General features: G+C 37.2%; 1 long non-coding RNA gene across 1 annotated transcript; it reads right to left on the bottom strand.

Annotated features, from left to right (window-relative positions):
* LOC121393815 lies at positions 1-27,140 on the bottom strand. Its single transcript, XR_005961382.1, has 2 exons — positions 25,221-27,140; positions 1-174 (listed from the first exon to the last, which is right to left on the bottom strand). It is a non-coding gene; the product is annotated as an uncharacterized LOC121393815 (long non-coding RNA).
* Between the last annotated feature and the right edge of the window lie 612 nt (positions 27,141-27,752).

Here is a 27,752-nt window from a genome sequence, read left to right as displayed (position 1 = left end):
TGGAAATGGCCATCCATTTATTACTTGCTTAGCACACATGGATATACTATAGATTTATACCATCCAGACTATTTTCTTTATTAGTTGTAATTCTTATCTGCAGTATTAGTTTCTCCACTGTGAGATATGGAAGGCTTCATGGTGACAGAGCTTTACAAAACATTTGTTCTTCCCCTGTAAAAACAGAAGAAAAGAATGTATTTAACATGTCAGCTTTCTACTTATCTCCCCAAATTGCTCTGCTGTGGGAAATTAGCACAACTATAGTATAAAAAAAGAACAATAGTAGGAGTAGGAGAAGGAGGAGATGGTGTTGCTAAATGCAAAGTTCAGACAAACACAGCAAACATACATAAGGCTCAAACATTTCTGCAACACTGAGGAAAGTTTACAGGGTCCTAAATACAAACAAGCTTATTTTTGGTAGTATAGATACTGAACACTTATCATCTTAAAAAGTCATGGCCAAGAAAAGTAAGCTAAACATATAATCATTGTTATAATTATGATTAACTTTCATTTATAGGGATGAGTGAATTTATCCTGTTTCGCTGAAACATTCCCAAAACTCAGAAAAAAATTGTAAAACACATTGAAGTCAATAGGCATCAATTTTTACGTGCACGACAATTTGTTAAAGTAAATCGGCGTCAAAAACTGTTTACCGTGCGGCAATTTTTACTAGAGCAATTTTTTTGTTGCAGCTAAATTTTCCACCGCGGATTTTTAAAATTGCTGCTTAGATCTATGATCAATTCCAGAACCACATAGCAATGTCAGTTTTAATCATGTATAAACAGGTAAAATATACCTGAGTTCAACATAAGTTAATAGGGTTTGTATTAGACATGCATTCTAAAAAAGGTTTTGTTCGAAAATTTTGATTCATTTACTTACTAAAGTGTGTATTGTGATTGCTCTCAGAACAAATAGCATGAAAGAGATGCTCTTTGGTGCAAATAGGGATTCATATTTGTATGATTTTTCACTTGAATGAAATGTACGCATACCATTACACTAACAAGTGTATTGCTACCATATTACTACAATGCTATCCCAATCATCTAACAAGCTAAGTATAAAGCGTGCTACATTCTTTTTTATTAGAAATTATATTTGAAAGTCATTGAAATAAATCTGAACAGGCAATCCCAAAAAGGGATTTACTAGTGAACTAGTTGATTCTTTATTAGAAATTATTCTTACTTGTCAATAAAAAGGTTAAAGCAAAGTAAAAGTTTCCAGACAATTAGTTTTGATAAGTTCTGAATACACTAAAACTACTGGGAATCTTTCTGGATTCCTCAACTTATTATTATTATTATTATTAATATTATTATTATTATTATTATGATTATTATTATTATTATTATTATTAACGTGTAATTTTAGAGCACTAAAAATAAATCAGATGCAAGTTGAGTCTAGGAGCTGGCCACACCGGGGATGACATTGACGTAGTTGGCCAGCTTAAATATATTGCAATATATAGAACAATCCCTGCTTTGTTTAAAGGGGTAAGGTAAATGTTTCAATGTTCTTAATATTTTGATAAAGGGTTGAGTGCAGAGGACCTCTTGTATTTGTCACAGCCTCATTGCACCCCCACTTAATGGTTTAAAAAATTAGTGGTGAGCACAACTTTCCCTTGTTTGTTATAATGTAATAAAAATAACTGCCCCAAGTGATCAAAATATCAGTTAACGTTCAAATGATTAAAGGAGAAGGAAAGCTACGGAGGCATTTTATTGCCAATAGATTAGCTGCAATAGTGCAAGCTAGAATGCTATATTTATTCTGTAGAATGTTTTACCATACCTGAGTAAAAATCCTTAGAAACTCTCTGTTTGTTTAAGATAGGAGCTGCAGTACTAACATGGTGTGACATCACTTCCTGCCTGAGTCTCTCCCTGATCTGAGCTCAGATTACAGCAGAGAAGGGAGGGGGGAGGGAAGAGGAGCAAACTGAGCATGCTCTTGCCCAGGGCAATGAGGTTTAAGCTGAAGGCAGGAAGTCTGATACAGAAGCCCATGTGTACACAATAGAAAGGTGTTTTCTTAGCAAAACGCATTGAAGTCAATGGACAGTAAAATAATTTTAATGCGCTTCAATTTGGACGGCCACAACAATATCTATAGACGTGCCTATTTTGTCCAAATGCATTAAAGTCAATGGGCGTCTGAATAATTTTGATGCGCACGCGACAATTTTTATGTGTGTGACTATTCTGATGCGCAGCCAAATTTTTTTGATGCAGCTGATTTTTCACCCGCAAATTTTCACCATAGTTTCGTAAATTTATTCGCTGGCTGTGAAACATGGAATTCTCGTCTGGCAAATTTATTCATCATTAGAGAACTTGTTCGCCTATATACTTCTAGTATAGCCCTCGGATATTCAGGTCCAGTTAGGTTGGATACTATGTTCTGGGTTAGGTTATGTATCTATGCCTCCTCTTTGATTACATGAATACCAATAGAGAATACCCTAGACAAAGCTCATATACAGGGTTCAGTCATGCAATTTTTCATTGGGATTTTCACAATTATTTGTTTCCTAAACTGCAAAAATGCCCCTAACTTGTTACTTACCCTTCTGCGCAGTCCAGGAAGTTCACAGGCGACATCTTCTTCCACGCGATCTTCTTCCTCCTTTGACCGGCGTTTTGGCGCATGCGCAGTAGGAGCATTTCGCCGGTACGGATCTACTGCGCATGCGTCAAAAGTCACGCGCATGCGCAGTAGATCGTACCGGCGAAACGATCCTACTGCGCATGCGCCGGTCAAAGCAGGAAGAAGATCGCGTGGAAGAAGACGTCGTCTGTGAACTCCCTGGACTGGACCTGCGCAGAAGGGTAAGTAACAAGTTAGGGGCATTTGCCCAGCGGGAGGGGTAGGCCAGGGGGGAGGAGGGAGGGGGGCAATACACGGGAGGGGGGGTGGGAGGTTAGCGCCGAGGAGGTTTCCTTCCCCTTTAAGTGCAACATGCAAAAACATCACAATTTATACATTATACAACCTTCTACCACCAGAAATGAAAATAATATGAATGTGTCTATGTGCACGTCACCTGTTCCTTTTATCTAGTTCTGCTGAGAGACACGCTCCCTTATGCTCTAGGGCAGGGGTCCCCAACCTTTTTTTACCCATGAGCCACATTCAATTGTAAAAAGAGTTGGGGAGCAACACAAGACCTGTACACCTGGTTTTTATGTAACCAAAACTTGCCTCCAAGCCAGGAATTCAAAAATAAGCATCTACTTTTAGGCCACTGGGAGCAACAATCAAGGGGTTGGTGAGCAACATGTTGCTCATGAGCCACTTGTTGGGGATCACTGATCTAAGGCATCTTTTTATTTTCCATTTGTATTAGTATTTGGAGCTGATTTACCAATGTTACATTTTTTTTTGTGCTCAAATTCACAAATTAGAATTAGGGTTTCCAAAGCTCAAATGTTTAGTGCAAACTTTTTCAATCCGAGTTTTTCAAATTTTCTAATGCCATTGAGTTTGGGGGGGGTTGGTTCTATTCAATACATTCCTTCACTGCTGGCAGCCTGGCATGTCAAAAAGTGCATATTCGCCACCAATGCATTTTATGCTAGCAAATGCAGCAAATGACTTGAACTGCTGACAAACGGACTGATCTAACTCACTGAAGTTACAGCATAATCCAAGCAAATTTCCTTACCATAAAACTGGGCCAAAAATAGATATTCCTATGCACTTGTCTCAATGACTAACTAATCAGATATAACTGGCCCTGCACCAAAAGGTGTTAAGTTTCAATTGGTGTAGTGTAACTCTCTTGATGCAATATTACATTAAAGATGTCATAAATATTTATTAAATTCTATCACACATAGCATCTGGCCTTCACATCCTGCACCAGATTACAAATTCAAAAGCAGGCTGTAAGTACAGGGCTCCTCAGCACCTTCCTTTCCCTAGCACTCCCCATCCTGTCCATTCTGAATGACAAGCAAACTTGGAGGCATGCTGATCACATGCAGTGCTGTTAGCAAAGGGTGGTGCAATTTTGAACTTTCAGCAAATATGAATGAAACAAGATGGAAACTGCATATAATACATTATACATCCAACTAGTTCTCCCCTCCTGGTTTATTTAAAAAACAAAAACATGGCCATAAGATCCAACTTATTCCTATTTGTATTCCATACCTGTTACTGGGAAACCTGTTTTGCTTTACACTGATTCTTAGCTAAGGAGCCAAAACAATGTGATCATTTTGGATGTGGTTGTGCATCAGCTCCTACAATTATATATTATTTATTATTATACTGTATATCACTAGCAAGATACAATGCTTTAAAATATTGCACTTTGTCAAGATATATATTCTTAGATTATGTATATTAAACAATGATGATACAATCTATTGTCACTTTCAGTTAAACATTTGAACATATGTAAGTCTCATCAACTCATTACCTTGTGGTAGCATTGCCTACATAAATATTATTGATATTAGTGAAAAATCATGGAAGTAGGATTACAGAGCAGATGCATCAGTTTTACATGACCCAATAGTAGATAGGTATCAAGTCTTTTCTTCACTGAACTGTTTGTTTTATCCATCATGCTAAACATCCGCAAATCATCATGCTATGACATGCTCAAAGAACTGAGCTGCACTTCTAGAATGCACTGAAAGAGACTCCTAATATTGCACATGCAGAACATCTGTGGCTCAGCAAAGTAAAGAGGCTGTGAAATAATCTTATATATCTCATCTATTGCCAAAAAGCCTTTTACCAGAGAAAGGACTTAAATGCACTGTACCCATCAACATATGGCAATTATATAACCACATGCTATATTAACTACAACTGGGCAAGAGCACATTCTACAGTCCTTAATAATTTATGGGCCCCAAGGGAAAACAAATCAAATTTGCAAATTATTGAAAAATTCCAAACAAGACAGAAATGCAACAGAAGTTCTAAAGCAGCCTTGATAGCAGGAAATACTCTCCAGCAGAGGAAAAAAATCTAGTCCAGTCGACTAATCATTTGTCTGCTTCAGGAGCTCAGCATTTTCCAGCAAGGCAACAAACCGTATTTCATTGTTTTCTCTCTCATCCATTCCTATACAAGCAATGAGAGCCAAGAATAGAAATTTTCAGTCCACCCCCAAGAAAAGAAATTCTTAGTCCACCCACTCTGTCCAATAAGTCACCATTAAAGGGGCCCTAATTCTACAATTTAAGTTCTAAATAAAGCTTATTATTTTTCTAATATATGTGCTCCTACTCCTTATTTATATCTATATATATATCTATATCTTTACCTATAAATACCTTGAAAATAGTTGTATTTGCTTATTTCTACTGTTTTACATTTCACCTTAAAACCAGGAATGCCCAGACTACTACTGGCATTAGTCAAGGAAATTCCTCCTGAAGATTCCAGATGCGGTCGAACATAATTGTTGGACAGATATTATTTTGAAAAATAAAGTAACCTGCATCCTTCAGGCATGAACATTTATATGGAACAGTAATGGTGCGTGGTGGTGGTGGTGTTGACCTGTGTGTGGTTCACCTTATAAGCATTTATTTTATTTTAGTTTGTTGTATAATATGTATATATATTAGCTTTTCCCCAATTGTAAATGCATGCAAATTGTAGTAGTTTTTTTAAATAACACAAAAAGATTTTGTTATTGCCAATAGCCCTTAACCACCAGACAGTTATTAGTTATTGGTTGACTTGGGACTAGGAATTGAAATGATAAGCAAGCATACTGCAAACAATTGGTTGCCAAGGTATTCAAATTTTGGATTATTGAAAAATTGCACTGAAAGAGAAGTTATAAGAAGTTCATAACTTGTGAATAAAATACATAATGATGTTATAGATACGATTTTATTTTCAATTTCTAGTGAAATATAAATAAATATAAATGAAATAATGCTGAATAGAAAGCAATGGCAGTCTGGCTTAATTGCAAATGTTAACACATTGTAATAAAAATTATGACTTTGATTTCAATAATTTTTTTTCAATACTGGAACATAATAACTAGGTGGCAATCCATGTGACTGATTAAGTGTTTTTTTGTAACAGGTTTTTATTCTTGATTCTCTGTTGAAGCTCAAAGCTCTGTCCTAGGCCTACTGCTCTTCTTACACTATATTACTTCTCTAGAAACCTTAGTGATTCATTCATTCATTCATTCATAGTTCACGCCAACTTTATACTGATGATATCAAAATCTGCCTGTCTCCTCATGAGCCATGACCTTCATCCTTCTGTCCTCCTGCTGTCCATTTTAGTAGGGATGGTATTTTATTCATATTGATATACCAGGTATATGACATCAGTAGAGGGCTACCAAGCAGGAGGCAGCCTCCTCATAGCATGGTCAATATCACAGAGAATGTCATGAGAAAAAGCATACATCCTAAAAAATCTATTTCCAATAAAGAAATACATGTTAGAAATATCACAAGCAATAACAAGCATGCTCCAAAAAAGATAATTTCCAGCTGTCAACAGACAAATTGTATAGCTGCTTATTCTACTCACAAAGTAGAGAAGAAAGAATATAATCTTCCCTGGCTTCCCACCTCATGGGTGCTGCAATGCCATGTTTATTCTACCACCTACCCTTCATCAAAAATTATGACTTTGATTTCAATAATTTTTTTTCAATACTGGAACATAATAACTAGGTGGCAATCCATGTGACTGATTAAGTGTTTTTTTGTAACAGGTTTTTATTCTTGATTCTCTGTTGAAGCTCAAAGCTCTGTCCTAGGCCTACTGCTCTTCTTACACTATATTACTTTTCTAGAAACCTTAGTGATTCATTCATTCATTCATTCATAGTTCACGCCAACTTTATACTGATGATATCAAAATCTGCCTGTCTCCTCATGAGCCATGACCTTCATCCTTCTGTCCTCCTGCTGTCCATTTTAGTAGGGATGCACCAAATCCAGGATTCAGTTCGGGATTTGACCAGGATTCTGCCTTTTTTCAGCAGGATTCGGATTCAGCCGAATCCTTCTGCCAGTCCAAATCCGAATCCTAATTTGCATATGTAAATTAGGGGTGGGGAAGGAAATCACATGACTTTTTGTCACAAAACAAGTAAGTAAAAATGTTTTTTCCTTCCAACCCCTAATTTGCATATGCAAATTAGGATTCAGGGTTCGGTATTTGGCCGAATCTTTCGCAAAGGATTTGGGGGGGTCGGCTGAATCCAAAATAGTGGGGTCGGTGCATCCCTACTTTTTAGAGTTACATATTGCCTTTCTGTTATTCCCTGTAGGATGTCACAGCACCACCTGAATGTGAACCTCTCTAAAGTGTAATTAATTTATATATTTCCCTGTAACTCAGTTTTCACTCACAGCAACATGATTTTAAGTCTACCACGCAGACACACTGCCTAGTAATTATTTATACCTATATTTTACATCCTTCATTTAAACCCTAGGCTTAGAAACAACTAAAACACTTAGATGCTTATTATTTTCCAACTTGACTACTGCTCCTTGCAAGCATTTCACTATGCTGACTTCAGTCTGTTCTAAACACTGTGACTAAACAAATCCACCTATCTCACCACCCTATATTTCCCTGTGCAAATCCCATTAATGGCTTCCAGTGTCCTCTCAAATCAAATTACTCCCACCTGTTTCAAAAAGCTTATTCAATGCACCCTGATTTGACTTAACCTGATTCAAGTCAACTCATCATAAAGCATCGCCAGCTGTTTTCAAAGTACTTATGTTTCAATTGTTCCTCAACCTAAACTCTTGTGAGTAGGACGTCCTCTGATCGAAATGTTTTCTGTAACCCTTGAATGTTAAACAATTGTTTATAATGTAAAGTGTTGTGTAACCTACTGAGGTTGTATAAATAATGCTGATGATGATGTTTCAATAATTTCTGGACAATTTAATTAATATTGGTTGTTGTTAATTAATTTACTAATAGTACACTTACTGTATTTGTACCTCTTTCCAATTAGACTCATTTATAGACGCCGATCATGTTAAATGCTGACATTGTACCTCACACATTTCATAATGTTGTGGTGTTACTTTTCTCTGGGTGGTGATAGAAACTGACATCAGTTATGGGAGATCAAGGCAATATAGGCAAGGCATTAAGTCTTTAATGTGAAAACAGCTTACAAGGTGATGATACAATAATGTGGAAAAACTGGCTTTGGCAATTTTTTTTATCTTAACCTTTGCTGCAAGTGCTCATCGTACTAGATGCACTTTTGTTATGGAGTTTGCCTGTAGAATAATTTTATCCATTAGTCTTCCATTTTTCCATTCTTCTCGGTACAACTAATTGCATATGTTAATATAGTTATGAGTAAGATGATCCCTCCAAACACTTAGAACTGTGCCCACAATTTTCATTCTGTGGGCTGTTAATTAAGTATGATTTTTTAATTTCTTGCTATATTTTATTCATATTGATATACCAGGTATATGACATCAGTAGAGGGCTACCAAGCAGGAGGCAGCCTCCTCATAGCATGGTCAATATCACAGAGAATGTCATGAGAAAAAGCATACATCCTAAAAAATCTATTTCCAATAAAGAAATACATGTTAGAAATATCACAAGCAATAACAAGCATGCTCCAAAAAAGATCATTTCCAGCTGTCAACAGACAAATTGTATAGCTGCTTATTCTACTTACAAAGTAGAGAAGAAAGAAAGAATATAATCTTCCCTGGCTTCCCACCTCATGGGTGCTGCAATGCCATGTTTATTCTAACACCTACCCTTCATCAGTAAAAATTATCCCTTTCTATTTTTTCTAAATCATTTCTATTTGTCTTTTTTTTTTAGAAGCAGTTGACAACATTGACAACTACAGTGTACAGGTATAGGATCCCTTATCCGGAAACCCGATATCCAGAAAGCTCCGAATTACGGAATGGCTGTCTCCCGTAGTCTCCATTTTATCCAAATAATCCAAATTTTCAAAAATGATTTTCTTTGTCTCTGTAATAATAAAACAGTACATTGTACTTGATCCCTACTAAGATATAATTAATCCTTATTGGAAGCAAAACCAGCCTATTGGGTTTATTTAATGTTTAAATGAATTTCTAGTAGACTTAAGGCATGAAGACCCAAATTATGGAAAGATCCGTTATCCGGAAAACCCCAGGTCCCGAGCATTCTGGATAACAGGTCCCATACCTGTATATGTATTTGAGATGATGCAACAGCTGGACAAAATATACAAATGCAATACTTTCAAACCTTCAGTCATTTATATGAATAATCAAATGCACTTGATTATCAGCAGCTGCTTCTAATTTCCATGGTAACCTTAAACAGTGAGACTGTACTAACTTTGTCACACCTGACATTGGCCTTTTTTATTAAATTGATGAACTGAATCCAATCATTCAGTAATTCTGCTACTGCTACTTCTATTAATCCAAACCTTATTGCATCTATTCAAATATGAATAAAATTAACATTTTGCAGTCACCTACAGGTTTCCTGACCCTTTCAAACTATTAAACTTTTCAAACCCCTTTAAGAATCATAATTTGTTTAGGGCCCTTAACGAAAACCAAGGTTACAGATATAAGTCCACATTGTTGTATCAAACATTCAGACAGAGTTCACTTAACATATAAAAAAGCAATTCAGTGTTTTTCCCAACCTTTCTCTGACCTGCAAGTTGGTTTTCCAGAAGTTTCTAGTACAGGTAGAGGACCTGCTATCCAGAATGCTTGGGTTCCTGGGGTTTTCTGGATAACGGATCTTTCTGTAATTTGTATCTTCATACCTTAATACTATAAAGTAAATATTAAATAAACCCAATAGGCTGGTTTTGCCTCCATTAAGAATTAATTATATCTTAGTTTGGATCAAGTACACGGTACTGTTTTATTATTACAGAGAAAATAGAAAAAATTTGGATTATTTGGATAAAATGGAGTCTATGGGAGCCAGCCTTTCCTTAATGCTGAGCTTTCTTGATAATGGGTTTCCAGATAACGGATCCCATACCTGTATTATTTCCAAATCCCACCCTAGCTAGGCCTCAGGGTACACAAAATTACAGAGATTTTTGACAATACATTGTAATGAAAAAAGTAAATGAATAAAAATCAGCAAAAATAGCAATAAATTATTGCATATCACAATGTAATAGGGATCATCAGACAATTTATTATATTGCAAAATGTGCTTTTAAAGTGTATGTTAAAAGTGTCAGCATTTTTGGTGCATAATATCAGGTTTTTCAGTAAAATGTTTTATTACATACACTACATACCGACTAAGATTTGAGGTTGTCACTATAGGGCCTATTTCTTAACTTATTTCAGCACAAACAAACACAAAGGGGTTTATTTACTAAACCTCAATTTATTCTGGCCAAGGTTTTTTTGGGGAAAAACTTGGAACTTTTTCTAGATTTGGTAGATTTTGGAAGCTGCTAAAAGTCCGAATTCAAGAATCCACCATCTCAAACCTGCTAAGGGTCATGTAGAAGTCAATGATAAATGTCCCATGTACAATTTGAAGATATTGTGATCTGCGCTGGTTTTCATCCGATAATCCGAAAAATTCTGGGTTTTTGGGCAATAACCTGAGAAAATCTAGCCATTCGAGAGTCAAATCCAATAAATTGGTATGATTAGAGTTTTCACTCAATTTTGTGGAGTCTTTTCCCGCACAAAATTTTTTGCATTATTTTATTCATAAATAAGATAAAATCACGGATGGGAGTTTGGTGGAGCTTGGTTTAATAAAAAATGAGATAAATTTGAGTTTTGGTAAATAACCCCCGAAAACTCAAACATAAAAAATTGGCATCTAAAAGTTGCCAATTTCATGTAGTACATTGGCAAAATTCAAACGTTGAGTTTTTCAAGATTTTTTGTGGTTGTGTTACTTATGAGTAGATACAATTCGGTTTTTGGGATTCAAGTTTTTTAATATAGTCAATAAGCACACATTCAAGTTTTCTAATTTTTTTCAACCGAAAAAATTGATGTTTACAAAATATTAATTATGTACAGTACATACAAAGAGATAATTAACACGTGAATACTTTTGTATTAATTTATTTACTAGATCCCCCCCAGTTCGTCATTGCATGTTTACACTTTTCACTCATTCACTCATTCAAAATTAATACTTTTAATCCAAGTAAAGAAATACAATTTTTTTTAATTATGTAAAATCTGTGAATTTAAGGTACAAAAGAAGAATTTCTAAATTGTTAGGATACCATATAGTATTATAAGAATTATTATGTTGTTATATGATATAAATCAGTAATGCCCATTTTATTCAGTTAATACACAATGGGAGAAGAGACTATTGGGGATTTCTTTCCCCTAGACCAAATGTCACCTGAGTAAATATTTTTGCATGGAATGTGTGATAAACAGGATTACAATTGCTACTTGTTAAGCAGCTTTTATAAATTGTGAATTCTTCCTGGAAAGGGAAAACGGCAGATGTTCTTCCTGGAGCAGGCATTGACCAAGCTACAGCAATACTATAGACAACAGGGAAGGCTTCGAACTATTTCAAGAGGGAAAAAAATCAATAAACTTTGGTAGTCCCCAAGAAACCGGAATATTAACAAGCTAAGTTCAAATAAATACAAACACATGAAATATAAGTGACTGCCTTGATGATGGGAGCCGAAAATGTATTCAAAATAAAGGGGCATTTGCCAGGGTTATAATTTGAAATCCATTTTGAATGCAGTTTACAGAAAAGTTGCTTTCTAAATCCGTATTATTATGACTGTTATTATTATCCCTGTTGCTTAGATATACACAATCAGTGCCAGGCTTTACCCAATAGGAAAGTGATGGGAATGAAAATATATGGGACTAACTTAATGCCTGGAGTTAAATTCCTTCCAAGCAGCCGTAGTAGGTAACCACATAATTATCCATCTGCCAAAACTGACATCATTGGCTCGTTTTATCATTTACTAGCCTTAGCTAACAAGCAGTTCTTGGACCACAGCAAATTTATTAAGACAGGCATAAAAAATACATGAATCTGATAAAAAACTGTTACATATTAATAATTTGTTAGGCTATTTTGAAATGAATTGCTACGTGTTTATTTAATGTTTCTTAAATTTTTTCTTTGCTTTAAATTGGAGAAAAATCCAACTCAATTTCAGAGTTCATGCAATTTTAACTACATCAGTGGCACAAGAAGACCTTTATCGTAGTTTTACAAGGCAATACCTTGAATTAGTAACCATACTTACATCATATTTAATACAATAGGGATATTATAGATTATAGAAAAGAACTCCAAAACATGAATTTCTATAAATTATAAATCACTGGCGTGAAATCAGTTTCCCTGCTTAATCCATAAACTGCTGGATCTCTCTTTCCTGCATGGAATTGGACTCGGCCTTAAATTCTATCAACACAAAAGCAGTATTGTTTCAGTGAAATCTAAGGAATATAATGGATAGATACCTAACCGTATTATTCCAGTTATATTTAGAATCACTGCAGTTACATAATATACACAGCATTATAAAAATGTAAGTGTTGCTGTTTTAATTTTTGGAATGCTTTGTTCTGATGTATAGTCTGTTTTTAAAAGTAAATCAATCATTAGACTAGATGACCTGATATCCAGTTTACAATCATAAGCTCTTTTTTTCTATGAAATTTAGCACCACTATGAGACAGCGCACATGTAAATTCAATAAAACTATGTGAGCCTCATGATCATTAGGGGACAGATCTGAAACTGTTGAATTTGGCAGTGCTTTCACTTTAGAGGATTAGTAACAAGAGAAATAGTGGTAGGCCTCTTGGAAATTAATACAGCTCAAATGTAATCTTGTGCACTAAAAATACATTTGCCCATACTTACGTAGTGTAACATAGCAATACTACTGCACTGGCCTTATGACAGCTTGGTCTCTAATAAGGCCTCCTGACTCCAGGCATGTCAGTGCTTGATGGTTACTTTGCAAGGTTAGTTCAAACAATTATTGTCTTAGGCCAAGGACTGATCAAGGAAAAGTATTTACTTATTGCCTGCATGGGCCTGCCTGGACATGTCACAGTTCCTGTCCAGACTATTATATAAGAGTCATGAATATCCTGTAAATTATATCCTTATAAACGATGCTCAGTGATGTCATCGGTTATAATCAGAGCTTAGTGATGTCACATGACTCACTGAAACTTGTGTATTATAAAAAATAAAGTACCCCCTGTTGCAAAATATGAGGATATTAGAAGTCACCTCGGAGTTCCATAACTATAACCTTTGGTCTAGTGTTTTTATATGGTCATGGAACTCCTCGGTAACTTAAAATATCCTTTTATTTTACAAGAGGGGGCACTTTATTCACAATATCATCAAGGGCCTTGATGATATTGATTTAATCGTATCGAGGACAAACCCAATGAAATCGAGTGAAAATCCAAATCGTATAATTTTTTTGGAGTTCTTTCCAGTCACATGATTTTTGTTGGTCTTTTTCCCGACAAGCCCGAATTTTTCAGATTTTTGCCTGAAAACCACATAAACTTCCAAATAGGAGAGGGTCCTCTCCTATTGACTTATATCCCACCTTGTTAGGTCTGAAATTCCAGATTCTGACTTTTTCCATCGTTAGGGTATAATAAATCTTGAAAAACTTAAATCACTAAAAATTCAGATTTTATATTAAAAAATCTATTTTTTTTGGAGTTTTTAGCATATGGACTTTAATAAATAACTCCCCAAATGTTACATTAAAACTGGAAATTCAGCTCTTAAAGTTACAGAAGGCGCCCCTTGTAACCGGCCGCTCACTGCCGTCTGAGGCAAGGTTCTCACCTTGCCTCATGGCATGGGCAGCCCTTCCTGCACATTTGATTTTAATAAGAAAAGGAACATCGCAATGCAGGATTTCAAATGATACAGGAAGAGAAGAACTGTTAAACAGCTGGATTGGCACTGAGGGTCACTACTAAACATGAAGGGGGTTATTTATTAAAGTCCAAATGCTAAAAACCCTCTAGTTTTTCAAGATTTATTATACCCCTGTAGAAGTTAATGGTAGAGGTCCTATTTGCAATTTAAAGATACTATGGTATGCGCTGGGTTTTGTACGATAATCCGACCATTTCATGATTTTCTGCCGATTTCACGAAAAATTTGTACTTTTCGGGCGTCAAATCCAAAAAATTCGGAAATCCAGAAAAGTCTTGGTTTTCAAGCGCCAATCTGAAAAAATTGCGTTTTTAAACTATACGATTTTTTGTGTTTTTTTAATGATAAATAAGGGTAAATCATGGATTCTAGTTTATGAGAAATTCAGATTTTGATAAATAATCCCTGAAATGACTTTCAATTAGAGGTTAAATATCAGAGGAATGTATTATCTTTCTCAGCTTTTCACACAGTGCTTGGCTTTTTCCACACAGATTTTCCGTGGAGCTGTGCACAGAAAGAATATTGAATATTTAAAACATTTGAACTCTATGAATACCATATGCTTACTGTATAATCTTTACACCTCCTTGCTGTTATGAACTGTAAAGCCCATAACCCTGAGCAGTATACTACTGTTAAACAATTTTATTCGCACCCTTTAAATAAATTGGATACGTCAAAGATGAAGTGCATGTATTGTTCCAGTCCTTGAGGCTAATGCTTTTGCTACTTACTTGGTGCTTATTAAAACAATATGGCACCTTTCCTGTGTGTTTCCTCCTGAGTATGGACATAAATACTAACAGCATGAAAACAGAAGGAATTCTGTAAGAGGTATTTTAGCCAATAAACCATTATTGATAATCGGAACATTTACATCTCTAACATTTTATAATACAATGACATTGCCACTTGCTCTTTAATTCTTGTTTACTTCAACCCTTGTTTATTGACTGAAATTACATCCAGCAATCAGCAACCTTTTCTAATTATGATTGGTATAGGCGTGATTTGGAACAAGATAATCACAGCTATATGAGTCCTATCGCTGTAGTAATGAAACATAAACAGATAATTCTGGAAGATTACATTGCATGCATCCTTAGTATGTGCGAGAAATGATGCCATGTGTCGTGATTGTAATTACTACTAGGGATGCACCTAATCCACTATTTGGGATTCGGCGAAGCCCCGAAACCTTTGTGAAAGATGCGGCCGAATACTGAACCGAATATGAATTTGCATATGCAAATTAGGAACGGGGAAGCAAAAAATGTGAACATTTTTTCACTTCCTTGTTTTGTGATGAAAAGTCACATGATTTCCCTCCCTGACCCTAATTTACAATTAGGATAATTTAATCCTGCTGAAAAAGGCTGAATCCTGGAAGAATCCCGAACCAAATCCAGGATTTGTTGCATCCCTAATAACCACACATGCTTTTCAATACTTTCAGCCATTATTGGCATAATATTAATACATATAACAGTGAACAACCCAACACAGAATTTTAATGAAAAATATTTTTCTAAAACTGCCATTGGACAATTTCCCACTGAAACATGGCCAATTTAATTACTAAAGTCTGTCACCCTGGCACTGTGCTCACACACAAAGCAAGGGCACTCATACATGAGCCAATGAATGGACAGAGCTGTGTTTATTACTTCACACTTCTTCCTGTTACAGCTAGAGCTGTATTATTTCCTGTCAGGTGATCTGTGAGGGAGAACACAGACCTTCGCAAAATGGTGGCTCAAAGTAATATACGTGAAAGGAAAATACTGACTGATATGTATAAGGAAAGTGCCTGAATGTTTACATTCTTACAAAAACAGAAAACACTCTGAGTAGAGTTACTGCAGATTAAGGCAAATTTTTGTGACGTACTCGTCTATCAGGAACCTTGAAAGTAGAGGGTACACTCAGATGCACAGGGAACATCTGTGGCTTCCGGTGTTCACTGACACCTTTTTGGGGCTTTCTGCTGCGGAACCAACAAGTAGTTAGTGCGTAACAAGTCCATAAAAGAGGTACCGGTAAGGATTAGGCAAGACGTAGTCAAAAACATGCAACAGGGCTGAGGCAGGCGGCAAGAATCTGAGTCAAAAAACAGGAGTCACAAACCAGGATATTCTAAAGAGTAGGAACGCTTCGACAGGATCTGTAAACAGAAGCCAGCTTGGACAAAATGGAGGATTGCCTTTTTAAAGGGAATTTGGCGACAAAATTCAAAATCCGTGCCAAATGATGAAGTCTTGACGCTCAGCATCAAAACGTGAGCCGACCGGCATCATTTCCATATAGCCGATGCGGGTGACATCAATACTAGTGCGCGCCTGCGCCCCCTCAGCTGGGAAGAGACACATCGGGAGGTAAGAAAGCCAGGAGATCTCCCGGCGCATCTTACAATATTGTTGAAAAATCTAGAAAGCCGCATAGCGGAAAATAGTAAAGCTGACACACTCTGGCTGTCTGACAAGGTAAAGTTTGCATAAGTAAGATGTCCCTTCAACCTACAATAAAAAAAAAAAGAAAACATGGCACATGTCTAAACTGCATTCAACACACGGAAGCGTTTTTACGTCGCGTTTTTAAAAAAGCTCCGTCTGGTGTAAATATGCCACTGAAACCACACGCGACTGTCAACATGCGTTTTTCATGCGTTTTCAGCATGTAGGTTTCTTTTTCCAACATGCACTTCCCATTATTCTTGTTCCCCTTAATCCCGCTGGCTGGAAATAGAAAATAGCAAAGCTATTTAGAAATAGAAAAACGTTTTACATGCAAAATGAAGAAGGAATGATCTTCAATACGCAGCATAATTACGCCACCGGCCATAAAAAACATATATGCGTCATTTATCTCGCGAGAATTTGGACGCCATATTTAAAATATGCTGTGTATTTATGTAAAGTGTGGTCTCAAACTTACGGATCCCATAGAGTCTATTGATTTGGTAGTTTCTTGAGGTATTGGTGTTTCTGCTAAAAAACGCCAATACTGGTGTCCCGTGGCGGATTTCAGCTTGCAAGCACCCTGTGAGAATTGCCATAGTTTCAGTGGAAGTGCAGTTTCAGTTTCAGTGGAAGTGCAGTTTCTGCATATTTACGCCTGACAACGTCATTGTCTTATCTGTGTAAGAAACACATGAGAAAGTCTGCCATTTTTTCCAACTGCAATACATGGGAACTGCTCTGCCTATTGCTGATGCTGGAAGTGAGAGGCCTTCACTCAGAAGCTCTCACTCAGAGACCCTAATTACTTGTGCCTTTTCCGTGTTTTGCAGTGGGGAGCAAAGGCAGCTTTCAGATTTGCTATGGTGTACCATGCTGATCAAAACATCTAGTGACATACTTATTATGCTGTGTAAAAAGCAGTAGGAAAACACAGCACACATTGGCAGGCTTCACTTTGTAAAAAACAGCGTAAACCTTTTTACACGTTTTTTCTTACAGTGACTTTCACCAGAAGCCATGTAAAATAGCAGAGGCAAATCTGGTGTTCACATGGCATAAGATTACACACACTTTGATAAAATCGCCTTTTATTTAACACAGCTTTTTATGCAGTTTTTTTTGGCAAATTTCATTTACACAGCAAAATAAATATGCCCACTAGTGTGCCATAAACCTTAGCCAGTAAAAGCCTGTTAAAAACTTGTTATTCATTTCTGTTGACCAAAGTCCTTGTGCTGAGGCAGTTGGACATCTCAGATTTCGAAATATATAAAATAATATAAATATATAAACAATCCCTTTTCTTTTTTTACACGTGAAGAAAGTTCATGTTATCAGGCTCATTTACAAACACAAGCTTTGCGCCAGCACTTTACACGGCCTCCGCCATTTTTTTTCCACTTTTCTTTATACGTGATGCTGTATCCAGGAGGGTAAGGACGTGGGCAATAAATGGGTGGATGCAGCATGACTCTACCTTGCACATCATTTAGTACATGAAACCAAAAGCCTCATGGTAGGTGATAGGGGGGTATCCTTAGTGCCTGTCAGTGCTGAACTCTGCACACCTTCCTACTATTCAAGACACAGAACCAGACTGCTCTGAACTACTGTAGATGCATGTGCATTATGTGCAGGGCATAATGGGCTGTGATACTGTTTTGTGCAAAATTAAATAGCATACATTTAAACATTTTTAGAAAAAATGTGTTTTACCTGTGCATTTAGATAGATAAGAGAGCCTTATATAAATAAATATTGTCTACACATCTTTGTTGATAAGGATAGACAGACAGACAGACAGACAGACAGACAGACAGACAGACAGACAGACAGACAGACAGACAGACAGACAGACAGATAGATAGATAGATAGATAGATAGATAGATAGATAGATAGATAGATAGATAGATAGATAGATAGATAGATATGAATAGAAATATGTTAAGATTATGTGCATAAAAATTATATTTTCGATATTACTAAGCAAGTGAATGACTTACATAACTTATTTCCACCTGAGCAGAAATGATAGAGGGTAAAGTTGCCTGATGGGTAATTAGGTAAGGAGTCTGATGTATAGTTCATATCTTATCTGGAGCACAGTGCTGGGTAATTTGTTAATATGCGAAATGATTCCAAGAAATGTTATGTTTGTAAATGCCAAAACCAGTTTAGAGACCAGCAATTCACATAAAGAATTAGATGGCTTGAACTACTTCTTCGAAGTTTATTTATGTTATGTTAGAGCCTAAATGAGATTCAAGAACATATGACAAATTGAAACATAGAAGTTGAGACAGTTTTTGCTATTTTGAAGCACCAATGAAGAGTGAGATAAAATGCGGTGTAGTTACTTACTGTTTGGGCTAAAATCCTGACCTACTTCTGTTAATATGAGAAGTTCTGTTGCAGCTTGTTAGAAAGAAAGCAAATTAATCACGGAAATTACACAGGTGCATGTTAGCTTATACAGGAGAAAAAACATATTTGTATGGCAATTTTGCTTTGTCCTCCCATTAGGGGAAAATATATTAATGACTTTCTTTGTGGTCCTGTTTATCAGTGTACTGTTGGTAACCCATGAATGATACTTGGCAGCCAGTCACAAATGTCCTGGATAGTAATCCCAAAATAACGGCAAAGGGGTAAAGCAGAAAAACCTTTCCCCAGGGCAGTTATATAATGGGTACTGCCCTAAGATTGCAGCCTAGTGGCCTGTAATTTATCAAATCTGGAATACCCTCAACAAATGAAATTCTCCAGCAATCGTTTAAAGCAGATTTACCGGAGGGACCTGTAACACATTGTGCATGAGTGCATGGGATCTAGGGCACTAAAGGCTTTAGGTACCTGCCATGTGATCTGATTTTACAGGATATGTAGCCAGGGGAGGCTTGCTTATAATAATTAAGCTATTTTATTAATGCATTAAATACATTAAATGGGATGGGATTTATCAAGTTGTTCCTGGCTGTGTTCCTTTGAGATGCATAATGAACATTACTTTTGAGTTTGAAAATTATCGCTTTTACCTCTTACAGAGAGTAGTTTTTAGAATGATTGTATTTTTCTATGGATATACTGTATAGCCGATTAACTCCTAACTAATATGAATAATCTTCCTTATTTTTATAGCGCCAACATATTCCGCAGAGCTATTACAAAGATTCTTTATTGTTCACATCAGTTAGTACAGGTATGGGACCTATTAACCAGAATGGTTTTCTGGATAACAGATCTTTCATACTTTGAGTCTACTAGAAAATCACGTATACATTAAATAAACCCAATAGGCTGGTTCTGCTTCCAATAAGGATTAATTCTACCTTAGTTGGGATCAAGTACAAGGTACTGTTTTATTATTGCAGAGAAAAGGGAAATCATTTTTAAAAATTTGGATTGTTTCATTATGATGGAATCTATGGGAGAAGGCCATTTCATAATTCGGAGCTTTCTGGATATTGGGTTTCCGGATAACAGATCCAACACCTGTACTCATGAAGGAAATGGGAATCTCTTCAAGTCTCATTCCAATGGCTATTTATGAAAGCAGTATGAGTAGCTCACATAAAGGAAAGTAACAGAAAGTATGGACATTTAAGGATATAAGGATAAGCTTACCGCTTTCCATATGGGGTCCGGGTGCTCAAGCTCCAAGCCCTCAGCAGGGGGGAGGAAAATGCATACAAAACCTGAAAAATTGAGCTGGCACCATTCCGACACCCCAAAAATATGACTAAATTAAGTAAAGTCCAGGAGTCTCAAAATATTAGTAAAGTAGTACAAAAGCTTTATTTACATCTTATATAAAAAATAAAAGCCTGACGCGTTTCGTGTCCCCACAGGGCACTTAATCGTAGGCTGGCATGGGGTGTCGGAATGGTGCCAGCTCTATTTTTCAGGTTTTATGAGTAGCTCACAGTCATGGACATCTTCTAGTGTTTTGAAGATAGTTTTCTGAGGACAGCCCATACTAATGACTCCATGCGATAGATCACAGGGAACATTGGGGCTCATTTATCAACACTGGGCAAATTTGCCCATGGGCAGTTACCTATAGCAACCAATCAGTGATTACCTTTTTGAAGCCAGCAATCTGATTGGTTGCCATGGGTTACTGCCCATGGGCAAATTTGCCCAGTGTTTGTAAAACTCATATGACTATTTGTAATATTTGGGTTAAGGTCCCCATATGAAACCTAACAGAGGTGTACTAAAGCACAAACTAAATATATTTGAAAGAAAAAGTAGTGGTCGAAAAAGGGACAGATTGAATTATGCAGAAATATAAAAACAATGCAAAATTGGGGCATTTTTCTTTAACCCCAACCCTTTATGGCTCCTACTGTGTGATAAACCGTACTTGGTTGATTTACTTTGAGAAGTGGGAGTTTTAGAACAGCACAGAGGGTAGTAACCCTTGACCCCAGCATCAGATTACCCCCTTAGAAAGAGAAATGCAGATAAGCACATGTAATATTGCATAACCTTCTTTCTGTGTGTGTTTTGATTATTATTCTTTACTTGTATCTGACTGCACTCTTCTACAAGGCCCCACAATAATTTTTTGAATACCTCCCAACATTTGTAAAGACGACCAAAAAGATCTGCCGCATGTATTGCGGAAATATTTTGACCATCCCCATTTTGTGGCCACACCCCCTAAATACCATGTCCATTTTCCAAAATTTGGCAGGTTATGGAAAGTTTGAACACATTTCTGCGGGTTTTAGGGAAATCTTTTATGTGTTGCTACAGTTTTGCTAATGCAAGGTGAATCCCAAGAGACCTGCTTATCTTATTAGTTACAATTGTATGTAAGTGCAAGTGCTGAGTATTCCGGGCTCTCTGCCAAAAGCCTTTCCTCTAATTAAGTTTCAGAGACTTTGTATCTTTTTCTGGCTTTCAGTGCAGGTGATCAGTGAGAAATGCAAGATATTTTACTATGACTCTGGGACTGTGCGGTGAGCTGTTAAAATTGGGACTGTCCCACGAACATTGGGGCAGTTTGGAGGTGTGTGTTTGCCCTGTGGCAGGTGGTAAATTGAAGAGGGATGAAAGTAATGGAACCTTGTTAATCTAGAAACTCCTGAAATTCCCTTTTGGCTTTTTTCTCTCCTCGCCTTGTGCTAATCTGTGCACATTAACCACAAAATGAGCGGAAGATATATGATAGATATATATATATATTAAGAGAGACAAAGAGATACTGCCCTCTAGTAGTGCAGCTCTGCTGACCAATGTTTGAATGGGTTTGTTCTTCTTAGCCTGTTTTATACATATGTGAGTAAAGAAAGAAATTCAAATAATGTATGTCATCTTGCCTTGGAGCTTACTGTTTAAAGGGGATATAAATTAAAATAAAATGTTGCCTGTAAGGCTGACTTCTGCTACATTGCTTCAAGAGTCCGAACCAGCAGTGCAGAAAAGAACAGGAAAACTACAGCTTTCTGATGCAATTACAAATCTACAAATAGCTTTAAAACCACTAAACATTTTAAATGAATGTATATTTTATGTGTGTATGTATGACATATTTATATGTGCACTCTGAACTTCTGAAATAAATATAAAGATTGTTTGTACACAGACATACCTGATTTCACAAATTGGAAAAAAAAGAAAAGAGGATTATGAAGTCATGATATTCCGATGATCCATTTTTTTAAAATCCTTAATGCCTAATGCACCCCCCACCCTCACCCCCTCACTATTGTGAACAGTGGGTTCTGGGACTTGAAGTCCTTCTTCTTTCCATAGTAAGAGGTGCACAGATTCTCTAGAAGGCAGAAGGATTTCAAATCCCACAATCCAGGAGGGTTTGGCTCACTCTGTGACGGGGGTGAACTGTCATGCGTGAATTGGGTAAGTCTGTGTAAAAAAATACATTTGAATTTATATCTGTTCAGACAGTGTTTATGAACCTATTTTCATAAAAGAATGAGCTCATGTGAAGGGGTATATTTTCAATTTAGTAACAGTAGCTCCTAGCAACCAGTCCGCAACTACTTTGATATGTCAAGTTAGAATAAAGGTAACAGACTGCTGATAGGTTGCTTGCAGTTTATCCACATGAACAAGGCAGCATCTAAGTTTGCAACTATAACCTCTAAATGCCTAACCTTCTGAAAGTGTCAGTAGTGCTGACATAGTAATCAAGCCCAAGTAAGAATCCCTGAGCATATCCATAAACAGATAAATAGGCAGTGAAAGATACATTTAGTGTTACTTGTTTCCTATTTAAACGGGTGGTTCACTTTTGGTGTGTCTAAGCAACTTTCCAGTTGGTATTAATTATTTATTTTTTCTAGTGTATTAATTATTTGCCTTTTTCTTCTGACTCTTTTCAGCTTTTAAATGGGAGGGGGGGCACTGACCCCTTTAATAAGCGGCTGTTGTTACTGCACTCGATATCCTTCCTTCTGACACCCCATCTCAACAGTTTTGCAAATGCAACTTGCTGATCTCTATAAAACCAGCCTGCTTGTCGTCTCTCTAAACAACTGCTCTCACCCTATCACTATACAACTGCCCTGCAGCCCTGCTTGTCCTCTCTCTCTCTCTCTCTCTCTCTCTCTCTCTCTCTCTCTCTCTCTCTATCTTTCTCTCTCTCTCTCTCCTATTGGTCTGCTTGCCCTCTCTCTTTCTCTCTCAGTCTATACTACTGACCTGCTTGTCCTCTATGTCTCTCTGTGTCTCTCTCTCTCTCTCTCTCTCTCTCTCTCTCTCTCTCTCTCTCTCTCTCTCTCTCTCTCTGTGTCTTTATCTCTCATTCTGTACTACTGACCTGCTTGTCCTCTCTGTCACTCCCTCTCTCTCTCTCCTATTGTTCTGCTTGCTCTCTCTCTCTTTTTCTCTCTCAGTCTATACTACTGACCTGCTTGTCCTCTTTGTCTCTCTCTCACTCTCTCTCTCTCTCTCTGTCTTTCTCTCTCAGTCTGTACTACTGACCTGCTTGTCTTCTCTGTCACTCTCTCTCTCTCTCTCTCTCTCTCTCTCTCTCTCTCTCTCTCTCTCTGCCCTGCTTGTTCTCTCACTATGTATAGTACTGCCCTGCTCCTCCCCTCTCTCTTTCTCTCTCTACATAATTGCCCTGCTTGTCTTCTCTCTCTATATACAACTGACCTGCTTGTCCTCTCTCTTTATTTTAATGCCCTGCCTGTGCACTCTCTCCACATATTCTACTGCTCTGCTTGTCCTCTAGCTCTATACTACTGCCCTACTAATCCTCTGTCTATATACTATTGGCCAGCTTGCTCTTTATATGTCCATGACCTGCTTGTCTGCTTCTCTTTACTACAGCCATGTTTGTTCTCTATATAAATATATAATACTGTCACCTTGTTTAGTGTAAATCATTGCCATGCTCACTGTGTCTGAGCCTGAGTTCTGCTTGGCCCTATCTGATGCCGGCTTCAATGCCATACATTGCTGATGCTGATGCATTGCAATTAGTACATAATTAAGGGGAATTATCCTCCGTTAGTGTGTCACGTGCACAAGGCTGGAATTGATACATCTCTCTCTCTCTCTCTCTCTCTCTACTGACTCAATCCGCCTATTTATTGTGACTGGCTGGGTATCTATTTAGGATTGTGTACAGACACCGTATCGTTATCGCAAGGGGTGTGTGTGTTGGGGAGTCGGTGGAATTATTACTTTGTCACTGTCAGCTCTAATATGTCCGCTTCATTTCTCATCTCTTTAAAGTTGCTATAACTATTCTTGCGTTAAAAAGAGGATTACCTGAAAACTCAATGGGGAAAATGAAATGAAAGACACGAATCCCTGTGTCTGGGAGAACTGGGGCTGCCATATATCCAAGCGGTGTTGGTCGAATACTAAGCCATTGTATGAGAAAATATGTCTCTCCCTGTTTTGTTTAGTTAGTTCTGCTATAAAGGCTGGACACTCGTTGTTCTACACAGAGCCCTATTCACAGTGAAGGGGTTAAGTCAAGTTCCAGTCTAATATTTAAGTTACTCATTTTAGGGAGGTCAATAGGTGGGAAAACATTTAGGCAGATCTTGCTCAGAACAGGTTGCATATATTATATATTATAGGTCCTGTCCCTGGCAAAAAAAAAACCCTAAGAGATTTATCTGGGACTTTCTCTCCCTGTCAATTTCCTATAATCCAGACATCCAGAGCCCCTTCCCCATATACAAACTGTATCCTGTTACCGGATTATTAAATCTGGGCTTTGCACTCTAAACATTGGCTCTCAATGTTCTCTAAAATAAATATTGTCGTTTTACTGTTACGGACAAAAAGCAATTTGTCATGGGTGACACTGCATTTATTATTAGTATTATTATTATTATTACTATCATTATTATTATTACAATAATAATCATAAAAAATAGTTAACTCCTTATGGTCGTTTTTGCCTTCTGTTTACATCATTTATTTTATAGCAGTGATATATCCCTGCAGATTCCTTAGAGTGTTAAAGAAAATGCAGAATGTAGACAGGGGCATTAGGTTAATCTAGTTGTACCTAGATTTCCAGGGAAATATTTCCAGTAAAATGTGGAGAAGTTCGCCGTTTAGCCTTGTGACTATGATAAAGATAGCGCCCTGGTTGTATTTACTATTTAGATGCAGAATAGATGAGATTCCCAGAGCCACTAAACACGAGCAAATGGGGAAGCAGAGCTGTGAGCTGAGACCAACTGCAGGGAGGTCAGTTGTACAGAAGTCGCACATGGGACAGTCTGGAGTTGTCTCTGAGTTTCCCTGGGTCTGGCAGAGACACAGGCAGGAATAGCGCTGCTGGGAGAGAGAAAAGTAATAATTTTGCCACTTACCAAGTGCAGGTACTGTATATACAGGAGTAGAAGGAGACTTGAGACAGCGAGTTTGCTCCTGGTTTGCGGGAGAGACAGGCAGAGGACTGACTGGTAGACTCACATCAAATCTCTTCCCAGAGATGAGCGCAGCTGCTGGAGCGCCTTCCCCTCTGCCCCAGGTTCTCTTATTCTCAGCAAACAAAACAACAGTCAGACTTTATTTTCCTTTTTCCAGCTCAGCCCACAAAATCCGGCTCCTCGGCCAAATTCGTTTCTGGAGAAATGGTTTCATTTCCAGCCTGTTGCCAGGGAGTTGCCGGGGTCTTTCTGCTTGCAGCAGGGGATCCTTCCCATTGGAGTGGATCACATTTCCCCAAACTCTCCAGCCCCGCCGAGACTTTATTTCTGATATAGACATTTCACATTCACACATTTACTTAAGTATTGTTAAAACACAGCAAATGCCATGTATAACACTCCCAAATCCCAACAAAACATATATTTCCCATACCCCAGCTACCCCAGCTTGATACAGTGATTGGTTCTAGCACAAATCCCCATGAATTGCAACAGTGAGTTAGTGCATGTAGTACAGCAGTATGTGGGGCTGCAGTGTGTGCAACTGAAATAACACAACAACAACACAACTTATGCTTTCTAGCCAACAAGACAAGAGCAAATAATGCGCAGAACATGTCTATGTGCATTCAGGGGCACCGACAAGCCAACATTAATTAACACACATAAACAAACAGAAATCAAAATACACGAGAAGGATCAGTGAAATGTACTTGTAAATTGTAGGCCCCTGGGCCTGATGCTGCAGCTTTGTCTTGTGAAACACACACATGACAACACAGAAGCAGAAAATGCAGTTGTACATGGGCTACTGTTGCTGGGCTTGTGATTTCAGGGGGAATTTACTGCAATGACACTTTGTACTGTTTCCAGGTCAAACTGTCCTGAGTGGAGTAGTGGCAATAGTAGTAGAAATTGTTTCAGTGTGAGTGTGTGTGTGTGTGTTTAACACATCAGTGCAAATGCACAAGCCCAGTGTTATAATTGCTGCATTACAATCGTCCAAATAAATGTGCATTTTGTAAAGAAAACGTTGAACTTTTGCCCTTATTCCCAATGTACTGTATTGGTGCAGATACAACAGTATATAGACTCTAAAATAATAATAATAATAATAATATTGGTTTCTAGTGGGACATTATACCATCATTGTGTGTACCCCAGAATGTGTAACAGCCACAGCACGTTACAGGTGAATAAATATGAATCCAGCAACAGCGATTAACCCCATTCAAGAAAAAGTTGTTTTATATAATATGAGGTGTATAATGTATATATTGTATTTGTATGACTGAGAGGGAGCTGCCATATTGCATGCAATGTGTGCACAGAAGCGCAAGCTGCTATCCATGGAGTGAGTGGATATAAGAAATATTGCTGCTCCAACATATAAATACAATTGGGAGGAGGGCAAGAAAAGAGCTGTGCAAGGAACCCCCTGGATCCTAATAACCTGCACCCAAGATTTTCTGCTTTGCTCTCTGAGTTATATTTAGTTTGTTGTTTATAGTCCCTCTGTTCCTTTTTACAATGCTAAATGCTTCAACAAAACTGAATTATACCCCATAAAATAAAATCTCATTGCATTCAAATGTAAAATCGGCTAAACGTGCCCTTTAAAGACCTGTCAGACCTCGATCGAGTTTTGTACATTCTATTTTCCCAGCAGAATGTGGTTGGGGAGGGGAATAGAACTATGTAACGAATCAGCCACCATGAAGGGAAACAGTTGCCACTAAAGTGCCTGGGCCACAAATTACTGAACCAACACAACCAAAAGAAGAACCCCACTCAGGACAGTACTCTTCAGTTTTGTTCGCTTTTCCACACCCACAGAAAAACATTCTTTGCACGATTAAAGAGAAAATCATTCTATACAGCCTTCCAAAAAAAAAAAAAAAAAAAAATATATATATATATATATATATATATAAATATATATTACACAAAAGTCATGAATATCTTGTAAATTATATCCTTATAAACGGTGACTAGTGACATCATCAGTTATAAATGGCGAGTAGTGATGTCATTTTTGTCACATGACTCACTAAAATGTGTGTATTATAATAAATAAAGTATCCCTTGTTGTAAAATATGAGGATATTAAAAGTAAGTTGGGGTTCCATGACCTGTATAAAAGCACTTTGCCTTCGGCCTTGTACTTTTATATGGTCATGGAACTCCTGGGTGACTTATAATATCCTTATATTTTACAATATTTACTTTATTCCTGTGTGGGACGGAAATGTTGGACCAATAAACATTTTTCCTTTTTTGACACTTTTTGTCTGTTTGAGTGCAATCACTTTACACATAGTGTATATATATATATATATATTAATTACAATGTTCACTGACTTTAAAGTTGTTTGTGAATGTTATTGCTATTCAACGCAGTATCTATCTGGCTGTTTACATTTTCTGCACTGCTGGTTCTGACTCCTGAACGGATTTAGCAGAAGGCAGATG

Source organism: Xenopus laevis, chromosome 5L, assembly GCF_017654675.1.
Source record: "Xenopus laevis strain J_2021 chromosome 5L, Xenopus_laevis_v10.1, whole genome shotgun sequence".
Lineage (NCBI taxonomy): Eukaryota > Metazoa > Chordata > Amphibia > Anura > Pipidae > Xenopus > Xenopus laevis.
Note: the sequence above shows the minus strand (reverse complement) of the source record. Positions and strands in the feature narration are given on the sequence as shown.